The 22,398-nt window shown below is 35.5% G+C and overlaps 1 long non-coding RNA gene across 2 annotated transcripts in view; it reads right to left on the bottom strand.

The window, feature by feature from the left end:
• The window catches only part of LOC118145478 (uncharacterized), a 259,562-nt gene that overhangs the window by 157,355 nt on the left and 79,809 nt on the right, over positions 1-22,398 (bottom strand). The window contains exon 1 of one of the 2 annotated variants that reach the window (XR_004730596.3): positions 2,056-2,132. The exons of the other annotated variant lie outside the window; for it this stretch is intronic. This is a non-coding gene — a long non-coding RNA (uncharacterized LOC118145478). Of the gene's footprint in view, positions 1-2,055; positions 2,133-22,398 lie in introns of those variants that run through there. 2 annotated transcript variants of the gene reach the window in all.

Here is a 22,398-nt window from a genome sequence, read left to right on the forward strand (position 1 = left end):
TACACAGGTAGTATATTAGTTGAACATATTGTGAATATTACAATACATAAAGAAACATTAATGAAAGCTCTAATATTTTCTGTTTTATCCCTCATGGATCATTGTAAATGTCCTGCTTTTTAGACCACTGGTCTATTTTGTGAATGAAGAAATAAACATCCTCTGTATTTCATCAAAAAAAAATTCCATTTCATTTTCTTTGTATTCACAATTCTATCAGGATGCATTGAAACCACTTTTTCTACTATTCTAGCTCTTGCCATTTTTTAGGTTGTCTCTATAGTATGTACCTCACAAAATCTCCCAGATCAAGACTTATGGACAAGTTGACAATGGTAAAATTAAACCCATAAACATATTATATATGGACTAAACACTGTTTCTTAACTACCTGAACTCTAAATTCTACAGGAGGTGAAAGTTCTTCTCTCATTTGCATAATCCCTACCACTCTTTTTTATCTCATGCCTGTCTGACTTCACTCATTTACATTGTGGCAGATTTAAAATAGTCACAAATTGTTTGACACTCTTCTAAACCAGAAGTAAGTTTATTGCTTCTCCCTTTGAATCTGAGTTAGCCCTGTGATTTGCTCTTACCAATACAATGCAGTGGGAAATGATGCTGTATAAACATCTTCTGCAACTTCTATTTTCACACATTTCCCATTGAATTCCAGATGCCACTGTGTAGCAAGTCCAGGCCATATGGAGAGGCCATGTGGAGGATAACTGATGTACTACAACACCCCAGCTGATCTCCTAGCTGATAGCCATTACCATCCGCAAAGTATTTGAGTAAGTAATCTTAGACATTCCAAGTGATTCAAGCCTCTGGATTATTACTGACACAGTTGACACCACATGGAGTGAAGGAACCATCTGCTGAGCCCTGTTCACCTACAGAATTTTGAGTGAGCATAAATGGCTGTGATTGTTCTAAGCCAACATGTTTTGGGGTGGTTTGTCACATGGCAATAGAGAACCAAAACATCATTATCTTTAAATGGCATGTGGGTTGTAATATTTTCCCTATAGACTATTAATCAAGTTGGGTTGGTCTAATATTGGGTTACTAATCTGACTTTACATTTGTGTTCTCTATGCCTTTGCTTTTAATAGTTTTTTAAAGGCTTTGTACACCTATATAAATTCTAACCACCTTTCCAGGTAGAGCTGGTTACACATTCCAGCTCCTGTTCCCTAAATAAGTAATCATGTATGTGAATAGTAATAATAGCTGTTAACTAAGGATTATAAGGAATACTGGAAGACATATTGTCTATAAAGGGACTCACAGAGCGTCTGGCCCACAGTAAGTAATCATAAAGATGATCCACTATTGAAACTCACTTCAAGCATTTAAATAGCCTTTATCTTTATTCAACCTAGTATTCTTTAGCTGAGTGATTATCCATGTCTAGAACTCTGTTCTCAAAAATGTGAGTAAATTCCTTTCCATCCCTTGGAAACTTGGCTCTAAACAGATCAATGAAGAGAGTTTCTATTCAAGAGCTAAGGCTCTTCCTTCAAAGGATAAATACCTTAGTTAATAAGTCCAGTAAGTCATAGAAAGTCAAGGCAATTTATTAACGAATAAATGAGCAAACCAGAAGGAACAGCTGTATTCATCTGAAAATGGGGAAAAAATAATTTCAGATGTCCTATGCTTTGCAGTGTATCAGTGACACCTTATATTTTACTCAAAAACTGAATGATCATTTAAAAAATTAGTTATTTGGGATATATTTCATGTTATACCATCTTATAAAACATAATCCATAAATATGTGTAAAGCAAAATAAAGAGGTTTAAATACATCATGTCTGTTGTCTAAGACATATACATTATCAGAATCCATGAGAACCTCTGAGCCATTTAATGACATTGTTATATAGCCTAAAAACAGGCCTAGAAGATATTATTATTTCATGCCATTTCAAACTTTGGCCTTCACTGTTATATGGTACTTCTCATTGTTCAAGAGTTCTAGACACTCCACTGCCTTAGAAAATAAAGAACAGCAAAAGAGGTGACCCTTGAGGAGACAGCTTACACAGATCCAAGTAGACTACCAGGACAGTAGCTTAGAAATGCAGAGATGTCCTGCTTGTGGATGGTAACATGTCCTTCAAATCAGATAGTCTATAAAAAGAAAGCCAAAAAAAACACAGCAATGTCATGAAGCCCATTTCCCATTATTTTTTCTATGTTTTATATAGGAAAAACTCTCAACATATTTTAAAATATAATTGAAATAAAGAAAAAATACTTAGAATATAACCCTGTGATCATCAAAACGATATCATTGTTAAAAAACAATTACATTTTTTGCAGTAACATTTTCATTTCCTTTGCAATCACTTCCTCATTTGCTTTTACTTCCCTGCAATTTTCATGAATAATTTCTTGTGTTGGGGGACTCACATTGCACACTTTTGGCAAAAATCTTGCAATAATAAGAAAGCTATTCAGAACAAGTGCCCAGTGGCAGAGAATGTCTCACCTTGAGTGTGACACAGTGATGCCCTTCTTAGCATCAGACATATCCAAGTTACATATCCTGCTGGTTGACACTCACCATACTTTATGGTTTTGGACATTTATCATGATTTTGACATTCAACTAATTGTGTTTTGGAATACAATGCAAGATTTTCTTAAACATCATTTTCTTTGAAATGTTATCTTATGTTCTGGGGACAATAATATACATTTTTTGATGCAAACATAGGCTGAAAAAGTGTTTCGTTGAGATTTTTATAGAATCCATGAGTTTGGGATATTAAAAAGTGAGAGAGATCATTCCATCAGGAAATATTCACTCAGAAGACCCTCTGTAGGGCATTCTTGTACAATATTCCCTAGAATTATAAGAAGTTAGTGTCTATACTAATATTTAAACTCTTTTTTGCCTCCCAGCATTAGCATCTCATGACTATATTTAATTTTGGAGAACTGCTCCTCACTCCTTGTTAGTTTGTTTTATTTCAGTAGAATTCACCATACCTCTTGACCCAAGGTCAGGCCAATCCTAACACATTATGGTCACAAATTATATTCATGGATAGGGAGGTAAATATAGGATCCAAGCTAATAAAATGATATTCAATTTCAGATATGTTTGTTTACCTGTTTTGCTCAGAGTGAGAAAACTACTAGAATTTTAAAAGTACCCTCCCGCACACTTTTTAACCAGACTACTGAGTAAGGAGCTTGAGATACTTCAGAGAGAGAGACTATCTAGGAATGGAGGCAATACAGAAGAATTCAAAACAAAAACAAGTAATCACTTAAGTTCAGCTATTTCTGAAGTCAGTTACCCCTGGAGTTTTAAGCTTTTTGCAAAAGCTATGCCAACTTACAATACCTGGTAAATTGTATAGGCAAGTAAACAATACAATCTCAGGGGCTTAACAGAACATAAATTTATATCTGGATCACTTAAAATCTGATTTGGATCAGACAACTCGCTAGGAAAGCTCTTCTCCACTCAGTGATTCAAGGATCCACGGATTCAACACGTGGCCTGTATGGCTACCACTAAAGAAGAAGAGACAGCATGAGGTAACACCTTGTTCTTAAAAGCTTTGGGCTAGATGAGACACACATCACTTCCATTTGGGCTCCGTTGACTAAAACTTGTGATGTGGTTTTCAAGTTCAATAAATGCAGGATCAAATACTGAGCCCTATTAGTCTCTACCAAAAATTTTTGGGGTTATCTTTCACCAAAAGCATCCTGATTAATACAGATATATTTTCAAAATAAATTATGAAAATTTTCCCCATAATTCTCTACTGGAAAGAAAATTGACAAAGAAAGGAATAAGAATGAAATGTGATGAGAAATATGAAATTGAATGTTTTGGAAAGAATGTGCACTGAAAGAAATATTGCATAAATAAATACATAATAAGATGCATCATGTGGATGCATGCTAGTACTATCTATCTAGTTGCTTTCCGGAAATAATATTATTTGTTCAAACATAGAAGCAGTATGTCATTGCACCTCAATATGCCACCTCCCAAAAACATCTGATAACCACCTCTTTTATTTCTCCATCCTAGCATCAATCATCTTTTGTAGTTGAGAAATGACAATGGCAGCTTGGGCTCAGCTGTGAGGTACACGAGTTAGTGCTTTATTCATCTTTATCAGCTTCACTATGAACTTTGCTGCCATTCAGCAGTATCATCAGCTTCTCTACCACCAGGCCATGATATTACACAGTTTAACTATTTCAGTTCTTTCTGTCTGGTCTATCGATACACCCTTACCAGACCAATTTACACCAACACCCACAATGTATTTCTTCATATTATTTAGTTGATTTCTCAGTGGATCTCTATTTTCTACCAAACCCAATGTAAACTTCAGTCCCTCATTTTATTAATATGACCCCATCAGTTTGCCCTAACTAATGATGCACTCTTTCCAATATTTATCTGTCATTCTAGACAAGGCTGCCTCTAAACAATCTTGTGTGGAATACAGATGGATCCCAACTTCTGACGATTCAACTTACAATTTATTGACATTACAATGGTGGGTAAGCTACACACATTCAGTAGAAACTGTATTTTGAGTACCCATACAATCATTCTGCTTTCCACTGTTAGTACATCATTTGGTAAATTACAGGAGATATTCAATACTTCATTATAAAATAGGCTTTGTGCTAGATGACTTTGCCCATCTGTAGGCTAATGTAGGTGTCCTGAGTACATTTAAGGTAGACTAGGCTAAGCTACAATGTTTAAAAGTTAGGTGTATTAAATCCATTTTCAAGTTAATAATATTTTCAATTTACAATGGGTTTATTCAGACATAACCTCATCTTAAGTCTGTATTCTAAGTGAGTTTGTCTCCAAGGCCTACTAGTTCTATAGAGTTCTATAGAAGAAACAAGTCTGTGATCCTGTCTCAAATAAATACTCTGAGCAGTAGACTTGGACTCCCAGGAGGGTAATTAGTAGTCTCATTAAGAATGTTCAGAGATATGGTAAACTCATTCATCAAATTTAAAGAAGTACACTCTGATAGACTAGGCACCACAGTTGGAGTCTCCAGGAGAGCGAATTATTTAAAGAGAATTTTGAATGCTTATAACACAAAGAAGTGATAAATGTTCAAGGCGATGTATATACTAATTACCTTGATTTGATTGTAATGCTTTGTATATGTGTATTAAAATGTCACACAGCCAGCTGCAGCGGCTCCTGCTTGTGATCCCGGGGCTTTGGGAGGCAAGAGTGGGAAGATAATTTGAGCTCAGGAGTTGGAGACCAGCCTGGGAAACACAGTGAGACTCCATCTCTTAAAAAAATTTTTTTTTTTAATTAGCCAGCTATGATGACATACACCTGTAGTCTTACCTAATTGAGAAACTGAGGCAGGAGGATAATTTGAGCCCCAGAGTTTCAGACTGCAGTGAGCTATAATTTGTACCACTGCACTCCAGCCTGAGTGACAAGATGAGACCCTGACATACAAACATACACACACACACACACACGCACAGAGAGAGAGAGAGAGAGAGAGAGAGAGAAATCACTCCATATCTCAACAATAGGTACAATTACTACATGTCAACTAAAAATAAAAAGGAAAACAAAAACAAAAAAAAACCCTCAAGATCACTGAATATAATTAGATCACTGAATTATATGTTTTAAAGAGAATTTTATGTTAAGTGAATTATATATCAATAAAGCTATCATTAACATATTACATCTCAATTTGAGTACAACCTTCAATGCAGATGTACAAGCTATAGTAATATTCCTCACAATTTAGTGTAGGGTGAACTAACTTTTCAAATTATGAAAGTTTCAATTTTTTTCAAATTATGGAAGTTTCTTAACTTCCAAAATCTAGGGTACTGTATATGGGGATTATAATTTCAGAAGTCTAAAGTTGGATTCTGAAATATACACTTTTATTAATCACTCCAGGTGACTCTAAGTATCTCATGGCCCATACTTAAAAAAATTAACATATGTCACCAGTCTACCTAGCAACCAGACCTAAGAGGAGAAGCTGATTATGGCTACGGAGATTGTCAAAGTCCCAGTTAAATGTATTTTTCAGGGAAAAATTCAAGATTTTATGAACTGGAGCAAAATCAGAAAAAAAAAGACACATTTCATTCAGGCTATTAAAACAGACAAGATGCAGTGGTGAGGAGAAAGTTGCATCTCAGTAACTACAAAATCACTCTAAAGCTGACCTGAACAATTCAGCTTATCAGACTTTATATAAGGTTTATATAGTTTAGCTAATTTAGGATCCACTTATTCATAAGTATAATAAGATAATAACATACTCTCCACTTTGACTGAGCAACTGGAATTGGTAGCTGCCTGTCGAAGACATCAGGGCTTGCATATGGAAAAGGCTGGAAATACAAGGAAGGAATACGAGTGCAAATACGCACACCATTTCTGCTCCCTACATCAGGAGTCTTTGCATGCTCACATACTATCTCCTGTGGGGGAGTGTCCAGAGTCACATAGGAATTAAATAAAAAGTATATGCCTACAAGTTTCATTCTGGATATATCTGAGCTGCTGACCAGCAAAATCTGTCATGTCAAAGGAACATCTGAGAGAAGATGGATTCTAAGGGGATATAAAGTGATGCTTAGAACTTACCAAAAAACAAAAAAATATTGTTTACTAGAAGATGTCAGAAAATGATGCCTGAGGACGGCATCACTCTATAGCTCAACAATATGTACAATTACTATGTGTCAACTAAAAATCAAAAAGAAAAACAAAAACAAAAAAAATTCAAGATGACAACAAACAAACAAACAAAAAAATAATGCCTTACTTTATTCCATGCATTATTTTGATGTAAACAGAAATCCAATGAGAAAGATGTCTGTGGATGCCTAATTCTCAGGAATTAGGAAACAGAAGCCTCAGTTCAGTCAAAGGGAAAAAAGCAGCAACTTTTTAAATACAAGGCTGTATCTTGGACACCACAATTTAAGTCACAACTTTAATTAAAGTCATTTAAAAAGTCACTTTTCAATCTATGGCATAAATCCCCATGCTTCCTAGCATTACTTCTTGTCAGGGTTTCATGGCAAGAATCATCTATTCTTGTCATTTAGCCCCAAATTGTTCTCTTTACTAGTCTATTGTGTATTACTCATTTAATGAACATTTATTAAGCATGTTATTTTGCTAAAATGGCAAGGAAAAATTTCCTATTCTCAAGGGGCTTAGAGTAAAACATAATTTATTCCTTTACCCCAAATACATAAAAATTATTTTAGTCAATGACTGAACCATATCTTCTAGCTGTGTCAACTTTAACATCCATCACAGCCAGACTCAATGCTGTCTTTGAATATATTTTTGTTAATGGAATATCAACCCCATTTATTAAACATGGGATTTTTAAAAAATATTAAAGGCAATGTGAGTTAGGTTATACCTCAATATAGTCAAGGCTTCTCTAATCTACAATACTGGAGATGCCAATAGTAACAATTAGTTTGAAGGTTTCTTTTGAAATAAAAATACTGGTTCTATTTTTTAAAATTATCTACTGGGTATTTAATACTGAACAAACTGACTGGTGTGTTTCATAGATAGCAGTTTCTAAAGTAGATACTAGACAGGAATTCATAGGTAAATGTAATCAGAAGGAACAGCTGGGCGTCACCATATGTATGTGAAAATGAGATTCAATTAAGTGGGAAATAGGTTAAAATAGTAGGAAAACTGGCAGTGAATTAGTTGTTTAGCATGAACAATCTAAACAAGACAGCCAGGAGGTGGAACCTAACTTTTCAAACCAGAAAAACAAGGTACTGAATTGTCTGTCCCTACTCATTATAAGCACCAGCAGAAGGTTAGGAGTTGAATTCACAATTACATAAATTATTTATTCACCATCTTAGGATTTGTTACTATCACCAAATCTTAGTAGGTTTTCTGGTCATCCAGACAATTTCAGTTATGGAGAAAATAGTGGAGCCTGGACACAGCAACAGGCACTATTTTAATAAAATCAATGTCGATCTCTCTCAATCCTATAGATACTGTCGTGTTGGAACCTGAGCTTTTCCGGCAAAGGAAAAGAAGGTCTAACATCTTATACTTCCTATCAGCATTATGCTTATGGACAAAAACATATTTGAAGTGTCTTTGGTAGCACAATTAGGGCAGCAATATACATTCTATTGTCTAAGATCATTAAACCTATCAGATTAATAAGACCCAGTGTTTCAAATAAGTGAGTTATTTAGCCAAGTGTCTACTTAACAATTATTATAACACTGGATTGTTACATCAAAATAATGCATGGAATAAAACGAGTTTTTTTTAAAATAGGGGTCCCTGGGACTTTTAAAACCATCTTTCAGACTTGGTGGGTTTTCTTCCTTAATATAAAATGAAGATTTAAAATATCACATAGCTATATTCTGCTTATTAGACTAAGAATGCCTTTTGTAAAGATGATTCAGAATTCAACTCAAAATACTAAGGAACTACAAACACCAAATATTATATGCTATCTATAGTTGTAACTATGCATGTTATAGATAAATGTTGTAACTTAGCTAAAACCAGAGTAGGTACCTGCAGAAGCACTAACTAAAGGATTGGTTTGGGACAGTGTAAAAAAAAATCTTTGGGTGGTTTCTGGTGGCCAGGACTTGCCTAGAAGAAAGAGATGGATAATCAAGTTTTGTAAAGGCCTGTGCATAAAAATGGGTCAGCTGAAAGAGAGACTATAGTTATTAAAGGAAAGTGGGAAAAAAAACCCTGGAATTTGAGAAATGTGCCATATCATTTGGAGGAGTGAATCAAATTCAAAAGTGAGGATCAACAGATGAACCAAAACAGATTGGTACTGAGTCAAGTGCATATGTTGCCAGCAGTTAGAGGAGGAGCAAATTCTGTCTGGACATTACTCTGGTTTTAATGTACTAGGAACCAGAAACACTTTCTGAGTAGCCAGTGGAACAAAATACTTACAGAGGCCAGATCTATCAATAGCACTGTATTGTAGTCACCTTTCAACCACATTGCCTCTTTTTCTCTCTTTTTTTTTTTTTTTTTTTTTTTTTTTGCTACGACAACTTCTGAAATAATAGATGCCATCTCAATAAGAAGGCCTGTAAGAATGGAAAAAAAAGGAAAATATTTAGCTACATCCTTGGGTCAATTCAGTTCCTTCAGAAACAAAATGCTAAGATGGAATTAAGACATGAAAGAGATTTAATAGGGAAAGCCAATAAGAAATAAAGGGGAGAGGGAATGAGAGAAGACAGGGATTGCCTTCAGGTGTCTGCAGTTCTGATACCTGTGAAGGTACAGGGGAAAGAAGGAGAAAGCTGTAGAAAGTCTTATACTGGATTTTAGTTTGGAGAAAGTCTATCAGCTCATTGAGGAGTCCAGAGAAGAAATTGCTTGTTAGATAAGTCTGGCATTTAGCTAAAATGCCCAAAGTCTAGTACTCCTGCTGTGCTTAGTCATTGCATGGGGGATCATGGCTGTGATGTGATTCCAATAACAATACAGCTGAAGGCTACTATACTCCTCATGGGATCTTCTATCCTAAAGTGATATCTGAGCAGCAGAACTCTGTTGCTGCCATAGTGCATCCCTTGCTCTGCACAGATCTACTTCTCCATACACTTTTAAAGTAGTTCCTCCATTTTCCCCTTTAACTCTCTTTTCATAAAAGGAAACTTAAAAGAGAGAGGTTAGGAGGGTGAACAACATCCCCAATTACCACACTTTGCTTTGGGGCTGCAACTGGAAACCATCTCCCCCTTCTCCTAAGCATTCTAAGTTTCCATCTCTGTCCTCTGTTATCCATTATAAATCCCTTTACCTTTGTAGGTCTTAGTAGCTTACCAGCTGTCACTTAACCCTTCATTTTTAAGGATCTAAGTGGCTGGTAATCATACACTTCTCAGGCTAGTAGAATTTTACATAATTTACAGTCATAATTATACAAGGGAATATTAAAAAAAAAACAAGTAGATAACGTGTTCCTTACATATTCTTTTCTGCCTCAAGGTATAAAATAAGCAGTATCTCTTGTGTTGATCAAGATCAACTGTCTTGGTCAAGATGGTAACTCTTCTTACCTGCGGGTGGTCCCTACTCACAAAGAATCCAGAGTTCTCACGCAGCATCCATAACACATAGTCCAATTAAACTTCCTCTGTCCCCTGGCAAGAGTGTTCCTATAGAGGGAACCAGGATCTCTAAACCTGCATATTCCAGACTTTCAGAAATGAGACATACAAAGTCTCCTGGTGGGTCAAGAATGTAATGAAAAAAAAAAAGGAAAATATCGAACAGAGATCTAAGAATACACAAAACCACTGACATTTTAACAGATCACACTCCTTTCTTGTGCAAGCCCATTTCTACTGTACCATAGAGAGCTCTGAGGTAAACCTGAAGTAGAAATTTTGTAAGTTAAAACAATATGTTGTCAAATAATAATCATCAGGTAGCCTTATTTTCTTAGACAATTTCAAATACATACTATGAAATAAACAGCATGAGACATTTTTCAAAAGCATCTATTCTCAAAGGCTTCCAGGAACACTCATGACCATCTCTCCACCTCAATGTTCTGAAAGAATGATATTAATGGAAACAAGATATGCCATTTGTTCTTTTATTATCTATCTGCCCACATTCCCATTTTTCCAGAGAAAATATAGCATTTTCCCAATTTACTGCTCAGCATCTTCTGCTTTGAGGTTGGTGAAATACTGCCATTCCTGGGGCATCTCCACCCTCTTCCTCCAACAACTGCCAACTCTCTCCTTACACTCAGGGGTCGTAGTCTGCTGCTGAGGGTCTCCTCTGGTGCTGATGTATTACGTATACATTTCCCTGTTCTGAGCCTTAGTAAAATATTTATTTAACACCTCCATGTTGAACTATTTTCTCATTCATAAACCTATGCATGCAAAATAGTTTTAGTGTCTCCTAACTAACAATAAGAATAGCAGTGAAAAGATTAGAAAGAGCTATGAACTTGAAGTGAGATTATCTGGTGGGTTGAGTTCTGCTTCAAACTAGTCAAACTGGCATGGGAGTGAAGCAATTACTTGGTCTTTGAGATTTTTTTATTTGCAAAATGGAGATAGAAATCTATCAGAGGAATATCTTCTGAAGACAAAAGGAGATAAAAGATGTGAAAGTCCGTTGTAAACATCAAAGTGGAATTATACATGGAATGGAATGAAATGTTAATACTATTACTGTTATATACAATCCAAAGAAGTGCATCATTAATTGAATTGTTATGGTCAAAACAAAATAATGGGAAGACACTTGAAGTGAGACATACTCTTTGGAATCCTCTGAATCACGTAAAGGATTCCCTACTCAGCATATTCTAAGATCAACCAACCTCATCCTTGGCTCTTACTCTGTTCCTTCTTAGTTACACTTAGTCATTTTTTAAAATCATCAGGATTAATAATTCCTGGTTTAATCATTTCTCATGGTAATTGTAAAACCATATACAATAATAAGCCATATGTAGCCCTAAATAAAACTTAAGCATTCTGTATACGTTAATGTGATGTGAAAATGACAAATTGTGTCTTTATTTATCTTCTTATAGGTTTGACGATGCCTTCATAAATCTATTTTGGCTTAGCCCTCTACCTGAAAAGGCTTAAAGGCAATATCCAATATCATATGTACTTTAAATTTGGTATCAAGAAGACTTAAATGAAATACACTAAGGATCAAGTCATTTTCTTTCTGTCCCTATGTGCTATGTCAATCATATTGTTCCAGGTCAGAGTCGGCAAAAAGAGAAACCTGCATGTGGTTTGGAAAGCAGAAGTGAAGTTGAGCCATTACTTGATTGAGAGCCACTGCAGTTAGACATGGTAAAGGCAAGCACCATAAAGACAGATGAAGAGGTACCCAGCAAATCCAAGCTTCTCTAGGTTCTCCTCTGCTTCACATTCAGCTAGTGCCTGACTGTAGGCTCTACTGGCCAACAGCAATCCCTAGCCCTACACCAGAGACTTGGCTGTAAATCCACAAAAGGGTAGCTTTACCTCTGTAGTGGCAACAGCTTCTTCCAGGACAGCAATTTCCACAGATCCTTCAGAACTGCCCCTTTTGCTGTCCACATTGGCTCTGTCCTGTCCACTCACACTAGTATACGAGACTGACTGATTAGCCACTGTTACTGACACCCCCTAACTTCCACTTTTCAGACTTTCACTTCCTCATTTTCTCCTACATTTGTGTAAATATAATTTCTAATAAAATTTTTATTTCTAATAAAAACCCCAGATTTCCATAAAACTTACAGTGGTTCTGATTTCTGACTGATGCAAAGATTTTATAATGCTCATGGCTGCTGCAAAGCTCTAGACAGAGTTGTTTATTATCCAAAGCTAAAAATGTAGAACAGAAGCTTTAAAAAATGCAGTGTCATTCATTTAAAACCAACGAGGATTTTGTTATGTTTTCATTCTGATATATGGGTTTTATTATTTAAAACATGTAGTAGCCAAAGTGAGTATTTAATTCCCTTGAGTCCTGTGAAAAACTTGGAGACTTTGAGTAATGAAAGACCTTAGAAACTACCCCCTATTCCCATAGGAGGTAGATGAGGAAACTGATGTCCAGAGATGTAAAGTGATTTACCCCAAGTCCCTCAGAGTCAATGACTCGCAGCTCTGTTAAGAAACCTCCTAACTGACCATAAAAGAATACAAACCATCTTACTCAGTTAATCCACTTAGTTCAGAATGGCTGTCTGTTTTAAACAGCGTCCTTTTCCATACATGATCCCATTCCTTACTCTTCACTCCCCTTTCTCCTTGTCTCCCAAGCTGCCAGCTTCTGTGTCCTGCAAGATGAATTTGTGTTTTTTTCTTACCTTAACTATATATGTACTAAGATTTCTTCTCTCCTATTTTTGACTTAAATATAAAATAAACAAGCTACTAGTCATATCATACATTCAGTTCATTTCTTATAACGTGCCCTATTAGGAATATCCACCCTGCATTACCTTTGCTTATAGGTTGTTATTTCAAAGATAATGAAATAGAAGCAAGTTGATGAAGACTGGAATTCTATGAATAAAACTATCAAATGAAAGGAGCATGGATATCTATTCAAGCAGAGGAAATATACTCCATTATAACAAGATGTCAGTGCCTGTTGATGAGCAACCATCTGAATATAATTGTTAGAACTGAAAGTTTCCAAGGCCTGAACTACCTGCAGGCAGGGTTTTCTTAGGTCAGCATTGTAAAGTTTTAGAAATGATGCATTGCTCTCTCAAAACTCATTGGTAATATTATGGCCTTTACCAAAGTTAAATCTTGCTTTGTCTGAGAAAGGTTTTCTTAAAACACTTTGCCTGTCTTCCACTTTTTCTTTTGCCCAGGTTATTCTTAGGATAACTTCTATTGATTATAACTAAATAATTACATATTTCACAATTTATTTTAACAGTAGTTGTTAACTACAAATTTAATTTTGCACTACTCTGTCAACATTTACTATCTCCTTTATATGATACTTGATGGAAAGTGTTGGAGTATGGAGTGAAAGTCCATTCCACTTTAAATGTTGTGAGAACAGGAAACTTGTCCTTTTTATTCAACAGTAATATACACTGTGCCTAGCACTCACCTGATACAGAATAAGTGCCCAAAAATATTTATTAATTGAATGAATAAACATTTTCTCATTATAAAGTGTTCACAGTCTAGTGGAGCTAATTATGTTCTTTGTAATAAGTGTGATAATAATGATATAAATGCTTGCTTGCTGGGGTTGAGAAGAGGAAAAGTCTAACTGATATGCTGAGTTCAAGAATTCCACTATGAAAAGTAAAATTGGAGCCTTTTGGGCCAGTTTTAGTAAAAAACTCACCTACAATGGAACAGTAAAAAAGAAAGTCACACTGCCTCTCAAGCTGGCAGAACAAGTAAAGGGAAGAATGGTAAAATATAAAAGGACTCCAGATAGGTTGTAGAAAAATGCTGCTTCTGTTATTTTTTATTATTCATGAAAAAAGCCAAAAAGCGCTGAGATTCCTGAGAATGAGCAGCACTAAGAACTCAGAGGGACTTTACAGGATACAAGGAGGCCTTGAAGTCTGACTCACCAGCATTGTTGAAGTATATTTAAACCTCTTCCAAACAGATAAAGAAATAAAAACAAAAACCAGCAAAATGCCAGCTAATCAAACAAAATAACACCCAATTCATTTAATTACATGTATCTTTATAGGCTTGGTCAATGAATGAGAGATTGCATATGAGAAGAACTGGTAAGGCATATAAAGATCTGTGTCTTGGCTAGAGAGACAGAGAGCAAATCAGTAAGTTCATGCTAATGGGCTGCTGTAGCATTTTGTATATTTACAATAAGGTCTAAAACTACAGACTCTGCTGGTAAATCATAAACATTTTAAATTCAGCAAGGAAATCAAGAATATCTGGAGTAGTAGGAAAAATATGAAGCTTAAATCTAAAATTAAACCCACGAGTATAAACAATTCAACCAAGAGCCAGGTGTTGGATGCAAAATCAACTAAAATTTTAGCGACTTCAGTGTTATTTTAGCTAGCAGAAAGGCTGGAAGGCACAGCTTGCCATATCCAAGAGATTGAGCTTACATCCCAAACTTAGAATAGAGCCTTTCCTGGTTATGCTGCTGGTATTTTAAGAAACATGACAGCCCCATCTGCCATCCATATGAGAAGTCACTCTTTCGAAGATGTCACTGAATTTATGCCTATAACCCTAAACTAACAGGAAAAGGAAATATCATTCTCCTCCATCTCCTTCCAAGAAAGGTTTAATGTGCAAAAGTCTAGCACTCTTTCCAAGAAGATAATCAAAGATTTTTTTCTACAAATATATATCAAAGTATGTCAATATCCACAGAGGATAAGAGGTAGAAAAGAGTCACAATACCCACCATGATTATTTTTAACCTAAAATTTCCCTGCCAAACCTTCACTAATCACTCCACATACATTATTTCATGTAATCCTTACAATGACTCTAGGAATTTAGTTAAAGCTATAATAAGTAGATTTAAAAAAAATCCTTACAGAAGTGAAAGTACTGGTTTCATCCACAACAATTGCAAAGTTACAGAACTGAGATTCAATTCCACATTTTTCTAATGCCAAATTTTATGCTCTTAACTATTCTGACATGGTTTCTCTATAATCACATGCCATCCTTGATTACCATTTTTTCACAGCCTCTTTCATGTGTAGCAAGTTTTCTCATTCTTCTATAAGCTAGTTATGGACAGAATTTTGGTTGTCTATGAATGTGGTTGAGAAAAAATACATATCTTTATATTTTCACCAACCTCAAATGCATGTTAGCATATCCCTACATTATTAATTTACACAAAACATCACCAGTACCTGTAACTTTGTCACTAATAGAAACCACAGATATTTTCATATCACTTTAAAGTTGCAAATATCTCAAAATATGTTTGTCACCACCATTTATTATAATTATGTAATTAGGTTGTTAGGACCTGCCATTAAATGTTTATTGCACTAATAAAGAAGCACATATACTATGATATCACTGTTTAAAAAAATATTTTGGTTCAATCCAAATGCCTTTGAAATCCTAATAGTCTTGTTTTACATTCGTCAAAAATATCCTGAGAGGGGTATATAGGCTTTATTAGATTACCAAAAAGGTACACAGCACACACAAAACAGAAGAAATTCTGTTCCACAGGACAGTGGTCCCCAACCTTTTTGGCACTGGGTACCAGTTCTGTGGAAGACAATTTTTCCACACAGAAGGTGGAGGAGGGGATGATTTTGGTATGAAACTGTTTTACCTCAGATTATCAGGCATTAGATTCTCATAAGGAATGCCCAACCTAGATCCCTCACATGTGCAGTTCACAGTAGAGTTTGTACACCTATGAGAATCCAGTGCCACCACAGATCTGATACGAGGTGGAGCTCAGGCAGTAATGCTTGCCTGCCAGCCACTCACCTCCTGCTGTGTGGCCCAGTTCTTAACAGGCCGTGGACCAGTACTAGTCCACAGACTGTGGGCTGGGAACCCCTGATATAGAATATAATCCAAACTCTATTACAGGACATCCAAAATTTTTCATAGAGTCTATTGGACAATGAGTATTTCTTGACACAAGATGAGCCCATTAGAGTCTTCCTTAATTATTTTCTTAAAGCTAGATTTGGGAATTTACTCAGCTTTTCTTTGGGAACATAATTCATGACGATGTTAGATTCTCGATTTTCAGTGGCTGTGTTTTCCCCACTGTGGTCAAGAGTGTGTGTGTGTGTGTGTGTGTGTGTGTGTGTGTGTGTGCGTGTATAAAACAGTTAACCAAAAAAAGAGAAGACTCATGGACCAAGAGACCCAGAAGCATTTCAGCCTGGCTTTAGTTAGACATGAAGGTTGACAGAAAATTCCTTTCTTTCTTATAGTTTAGTTTCTGAGCCCTTTAACAAAGTACTCCCATATATAGTAATAAATCCAGTCCTTTGTCCAAAATAGTTCAGGTTGGATTTCTGTTGCCAGCACCTAAATGAGTCCCTAGTAATAATCTGTATTTTCAATTGTATATACATGTTTGTCTTTCATTGTGAATATATGTAAAGAAAGGCCCAGATGACTTGATACTATTTATGTCAAGAAGCAGATCAGATTGAACGAGAGTGTCATTCATTCATTCCTTCATTCTCAAACATTTATTGAAATCTATTCTATGCCAAAAATCATACTAAGATTTCAGAACAGAGAAGCAATATACCATCTTTGTCCTTAGAGCATCGATAACAATTATTATGTATATATAATAAAGGTTCTGATAAACATATCCACAGCAGGTAATAGAAACACAGACAATAGTTACTTAACCCACCTTGGAGATATCAGGGAAAAGCTAAGTAATAAGGCAGGGTTTTCTAGAGCAGATGAACTTGGAAATATAGGCTACAATTTAGAAATTTTATATCTTCCTGGGGTGGTACAATTGTGCAATTTATTTGGTTTTTAATTTCTTTTTCAATTATTTTTTAATGGCTACCTTTCAATTTTCAATGGTTCCATTATTTCCTGTACAAGGATTGACAGCAAAGATATCTCTCTTGATACCTCTGAGTCACTCAAAGTAGGATTTTCCTTGGTAATTGATATGTGTCTATCTAGAGAACATATGACTTCTGAAACTGATCATGTTCGCTTTGGCTTTAGGCACTAAAAATTTCTGAGCCACATTTCAGATCTGCTTTTGGGAATCACATGAGAACTATGCCAGAGACTTATTGTATTAATTTGCCCTTTTGTTTCATTTTATCTCTTCTCTACTTCCTCCATGCTTTGATCTTTTTCATCCCTTCGTCTTTTGTGTTTTATTCCATGAACATTATGAACATTTTCCTGTTTTATCATGTTGCCTGCTTTATTATAAGCAATTACAAAATCTTATTTGGATCTAGGGAATAAATAAATATATTCATAAACAAAAGTAAACTAGTACTATTTAGTCACTTGCATTGCCTTACTATCTCTTCTCAGGCTCCATTTAAAATTCTTCTAAGTGATTATTGTTGAGCTTTTTCTCTCCTTCTAAGTGTATTCTGTATGTCATTAGGCTACACATTCAGGTTAAGTCATTCCTACACAATGAGTATGTTTATATCAAATTGCTTCGTTTCTCAAAAAGCTTTCGTGACTCTACATTGTTTAGATACCAAAATTCAGCCTCCTTCAATGGACTTGATTCAAGTATTTTCATGCAGTGGACCCACCTTGGCATTTTAACATAGTCTCTCAATGTCTCCCTTTCCATTATCCCCTATTATAGTCCACACTGATCAATTACTATTTCCTGTATGTGACCCTGTGTTTTCATCCCTTTATGTTTTTAATTAGACTAGATGCTGCAAACTCTTTAATCTTCACATATCTAAATAATATTTATTTGTCAATATCCTGTCCAAATGTAACCATCTTTATCCAGTCCTAATTCCTACTTCTTCCCAGTAGAAATGAAATATATTTTCTGAGATTTATTGATAATTCAGCTACTCCTCCCACTGGCTATTTGCCCTATCTTATCTAGTTATATTATTTAATATATATCATTCTCCCACAATATTACTAGTTAGTAGTAGTAGCAATGGCAATTGAAAATTTATCTTATGCCAAACACTTATAAATATTTCAATTGGATAGCTCATTTATTTCTCACAACAACCTTGTGAGTTAAAGACTATTATTGTACCATTTTACAGATGAAGAAACTAAAATAACAATTAAGCTGTGTCTCACAAAGATTACATTGCTAGAAAATGAAAGTACTAGCCTTCAAACCTGAGTAGTCTGACTCTAGAACTCATTCTCACCCCTGTTCCACTATTCTCCCTACTCTCTAGACTAAGACCACTGAGAACAGTTCTCAGTTTGGTACAACTTCGTAGCCTACATAATGTCCAACATCATGCTTTGGGTCTAATCAGTGCTCAGTGAAGATGTGAGTAAAAAATGAGTGAATAAATTATCTTTAGACATTACCAGGAACACCAGCATTTGAGACAAAATGAAACAAAACATAATAGCCCTTTCTACTAGAAGCACATTTTGTTCCTTTTTAGTGTCATTATCAGCTATGAATTTATTTTTTTAAACAAGTTTTTACTAAAGTATGTAACCTGATAGCTACATTTAATAATTGTTAGTAATAGTTACGGGTTTTTTTTTTTGCTATTATTATTACTCTCAGTACCACAGTGAGTTAGAAAGAAATACGTAGATTCCCAATGCACAACAGAGAACACCAAGTCTTCAGCTAGGCTGAATGATATGATGAAGATTATTTTCAAAGCCAGAACTAAAATCAGTGGCTTTTCATTTCCAGGCTGGTACTCAGACCAGCAGAGCCCACAGCTACAACCTAATCTCACGAATTATACCTGCTTCTTTAACAAAAAGCAGAAATGAAATCCATTCATTACTGGTCTGTGACATATTTGGTAGCATTCAGAAACTCAATTTCTATAATCATCTTTATTCATTTATCTAAAACAGAAGTTGTGATGGAAAAAAATTTGAAGATGATTTATGTGCTTAACGAGCACCAGAAAATTCAAGATGTTATGCAACTTCAATTTTTAAATAGCATTTTCTTCCACCTCAGAATTAAAAGCATAGGAAAAATAACCAACCTTTGTTTTGAACTCCCTTGCTTTTGTCATTTCATGGCAAATTTTAAAATGCTTAAAGATAACATCTTTGATTCATTCTGGCTGGGCAGATGAAGCCAGTCTAATAGTAAATGCTGGTATTCCAACTTCAAAAGATATATAGTGCTAAGTCATTTCCTATTTATGATCTATCGTCCTTTCTGAAATATAAAAAAAAAATGTTACATAGACTATATGGACAGAAGGGGAAAAATAAAATTTAACAGCTTTCTGCAACAGACATGCCTTTCTCTAGAGACAACTCCAATTATCTTTACTGTAATAAGAAGTTAATTGCTAGTAGCCTTCCCTCTGCCAACTTTCTAGAAGTTCAATCCCCAAACAAGCAGACTGACTTCAAAATAAATAGAGATTCATTGCAGGAACAGGGATGTGAGTGCCTCAAGCTGGAAACAATGACCCAGGGGGTTTAAGTTACATTTGATCTCTGACTTTAATTGTGACTCCAAACAGATGATAAATTACCCCTTATTTGAACCCAACAGCTGTCTACTCTCCCCATCCTAGTCCCACTCCCCTTCTCGAGCCCTTCCCAATTCTCTTGCAGTATCTCCTACTTCTGTTAATAATATCATGATCTATTAATAACTGTGACCCTTCCTGGTCCCTACAAAGTCTCTATTCAACTGTGCTCGTTCCTTCTAATACGTTCCTAGATGCCAAGAATTAGTTATTTTCCATGCTATTTGTTCTATAACTTCCCTTTCTACTAACAATCCCAATCACCGTCCCATGCAAACTGGAGGGGATCTAACCCTTAAACTAAAAAGAAACATATTGCAATGGGAATATCATATTCATCAGTGGCAATATAGCCTCGGCTTGTGAAGGGCTGAGCAAACTATCAGACTTCAGTAGCACCCCCTCTTTTAAGATTGCTAAACCTTTATCTTTGACCAATACATTTATGGTCCCTCTCAAGCATAGCTGAGAAAAGGAATTCAGAACTAGAGTTCTGATAATCCATGTCTTAGAGTTTCATTGTTCATGTCAAAACAACTGCCACCACTTTTATTATGTGAGTCAGTTTTATCATTTTCCTAGTACAGGAAGTATACTGTTAAAAATAGTCCCTGGCTGCTATTGATTGTTCTTTTTGACCAATCATACAACTATTCTTCAGAGAGGGAAAGAGAAAGGGGTGGGGAGAGAGAGAGTGTGTGAGAGAGAAAGAAGAGCATGAGAGAGAGAGAGAGAGAGAGAGAGAGAGAGAGAGAGAGAGAGAGAGAGAGAGAGAGAGAATATGATGAAAGTTCAATTTTGGCTAGATTTTAGATAGCAGAGAAATTTTTTGATGACTGCTGAGGATCTTGTATAGAATAGAATAGACTTTTCAGACTGATTTAGCACCCTTCAAAGTGAAGGCACAATTATCCATTTGACATGAAATAAATATTAGAACTTTTTGTCTCATTATTTCAGAACTTTATTTTGCATATGTACAGTTTGTATATGGATAAAATGGTAAAGGTGGATAACTTATAAATCAATCAATTTACAAATATTAGTGGAGACTGGAAAATGTTCTACCTGCACTGGAATGCTATTTACAAAGTTTGAAAACTACTGGACTAATACATCACCCAAAGAACAGAAAGATGCCTAGAGGTACAACAACATTCCAGTTATTCACTTTTTTTTGAGCCATTTCCCTCACTCTGTGGACCCAGAGCCAAAACCATTTTTTTTCTTTTATATATAATTCGGTTTATAAGGCTAAAAGGCATGGTGGTTGGCATTTCTGTCCATAAAAACACTCGCCAAACAACTGAAGCATAATCCTCAGATTTTTACATTCCCCTAAACCAGAAATCTCATAATCTCCCTAGAATCCTCCTTCTCTGTCACCATCCACATACTAACTGCTCACCAAGGACTGCTGATTTTTGCCCAAATACTGCCTGATGTCCCTTCACTCCATTTTCTCTGCAGCTATACCACAATGCACATGTACACTGTGGCTCTTGTGAATGGTATGTTCCCTGGGATTGTATATTACAGGGTCTTGACTTTTATAATCAGTGACTGTGTCTGTTGCTTCTCTAACTTGAGTACTTTTCACTTCTTACCTTAACAATTGCAGTTGCCCTTGCACTTTATGGCCATCTTATAATTCATCTTTCCTAGAGGTATATATCTAAAAAGCAATATCTGATCATGACTCAGAGCCACATTTCTAAAATTTTCCTATGGCTTACTATGGCCTTCAAGATAAAGTTTGAGCTGTTTTGCAGATAGTCTGTATATTCTACCACCTAAATCAGGGTTCACCTCCCATTGTTCCCAATATAATTATACCCTTAAAATACTGAATTTGCTAGAGCGTTCCACACACCATTATGTTTCTTGGGTCTTTATGTATGGTACACTCATTTTCAATTGTCTAGGATGCCCTTCATTCCCCAACCCCAATATTTATTTACCTAGATAACCCCTATTCTTTCCTTCAGACTCAGCTTGACTCTCACAGAAGACTTTACCTTAACCTTCACACTAGTCTCAGTTCATCAGATCTCTATCACTTCACTTAATAGATTTATTCTTATGTAAAGTATCTATATGATCGGTTTCTTTGTCAGTCTTTTTCCTGGATTGGAAGATTTTTGAAGTCAAGGATGTTCTCTTATAATTTTTGCATTCCCAGTGCCTAACACATAATGTTAGCATAAAATTATTTATTAAATGAAACTGAAAATGTACTTTTATTTCTTCAGAATGTCATATGCAATAGGGATTCAGGTGTTTACCTAGGGCATACTTAGCCATATTCTCTGGCAACACATCTCTTCATATTTAGCTGGTCCAGACTAGCTAAATACCATCCATAAAACAGAAATAAAATAGGAAAATAAAGTATCCTTCTATTGAAAAAAAAAAGAGTTCTTTTATAACATCAAGTATTTTCTAAGGAACATTAATTCTGGTAATTCAGTTTCTTTTTTCTTCTGTACTTTGATGAGTTTGTGATTGCAAGTGTCCTCAGGAGCTAAGAACTAAATTTCTATGCGAAACTGAGGGAAAAAATTAGAGCTGGAGAGGACAATGTATGAAGGAGGAGCAGAGGAGAAGAAGGAATGAGAGATATAAGCAATCCAACAAATTGAGAATTACATGAGAAAGTGCCTCTTGTCAGCC

Source organism: Callithrix jacchus, chromosome 10 (genome assembly GCF_049354715.1).
Source record: "Callithrix jacchus isolate 240 chromosome 10, calJac240_pri, whole genome shotgun sequence".
Lineage (NCBI taxonomy): Eukaryota > Metazoa > Chordata > Mammalia > Primates > Cebidae > Callithrix > Callithrix jacchus.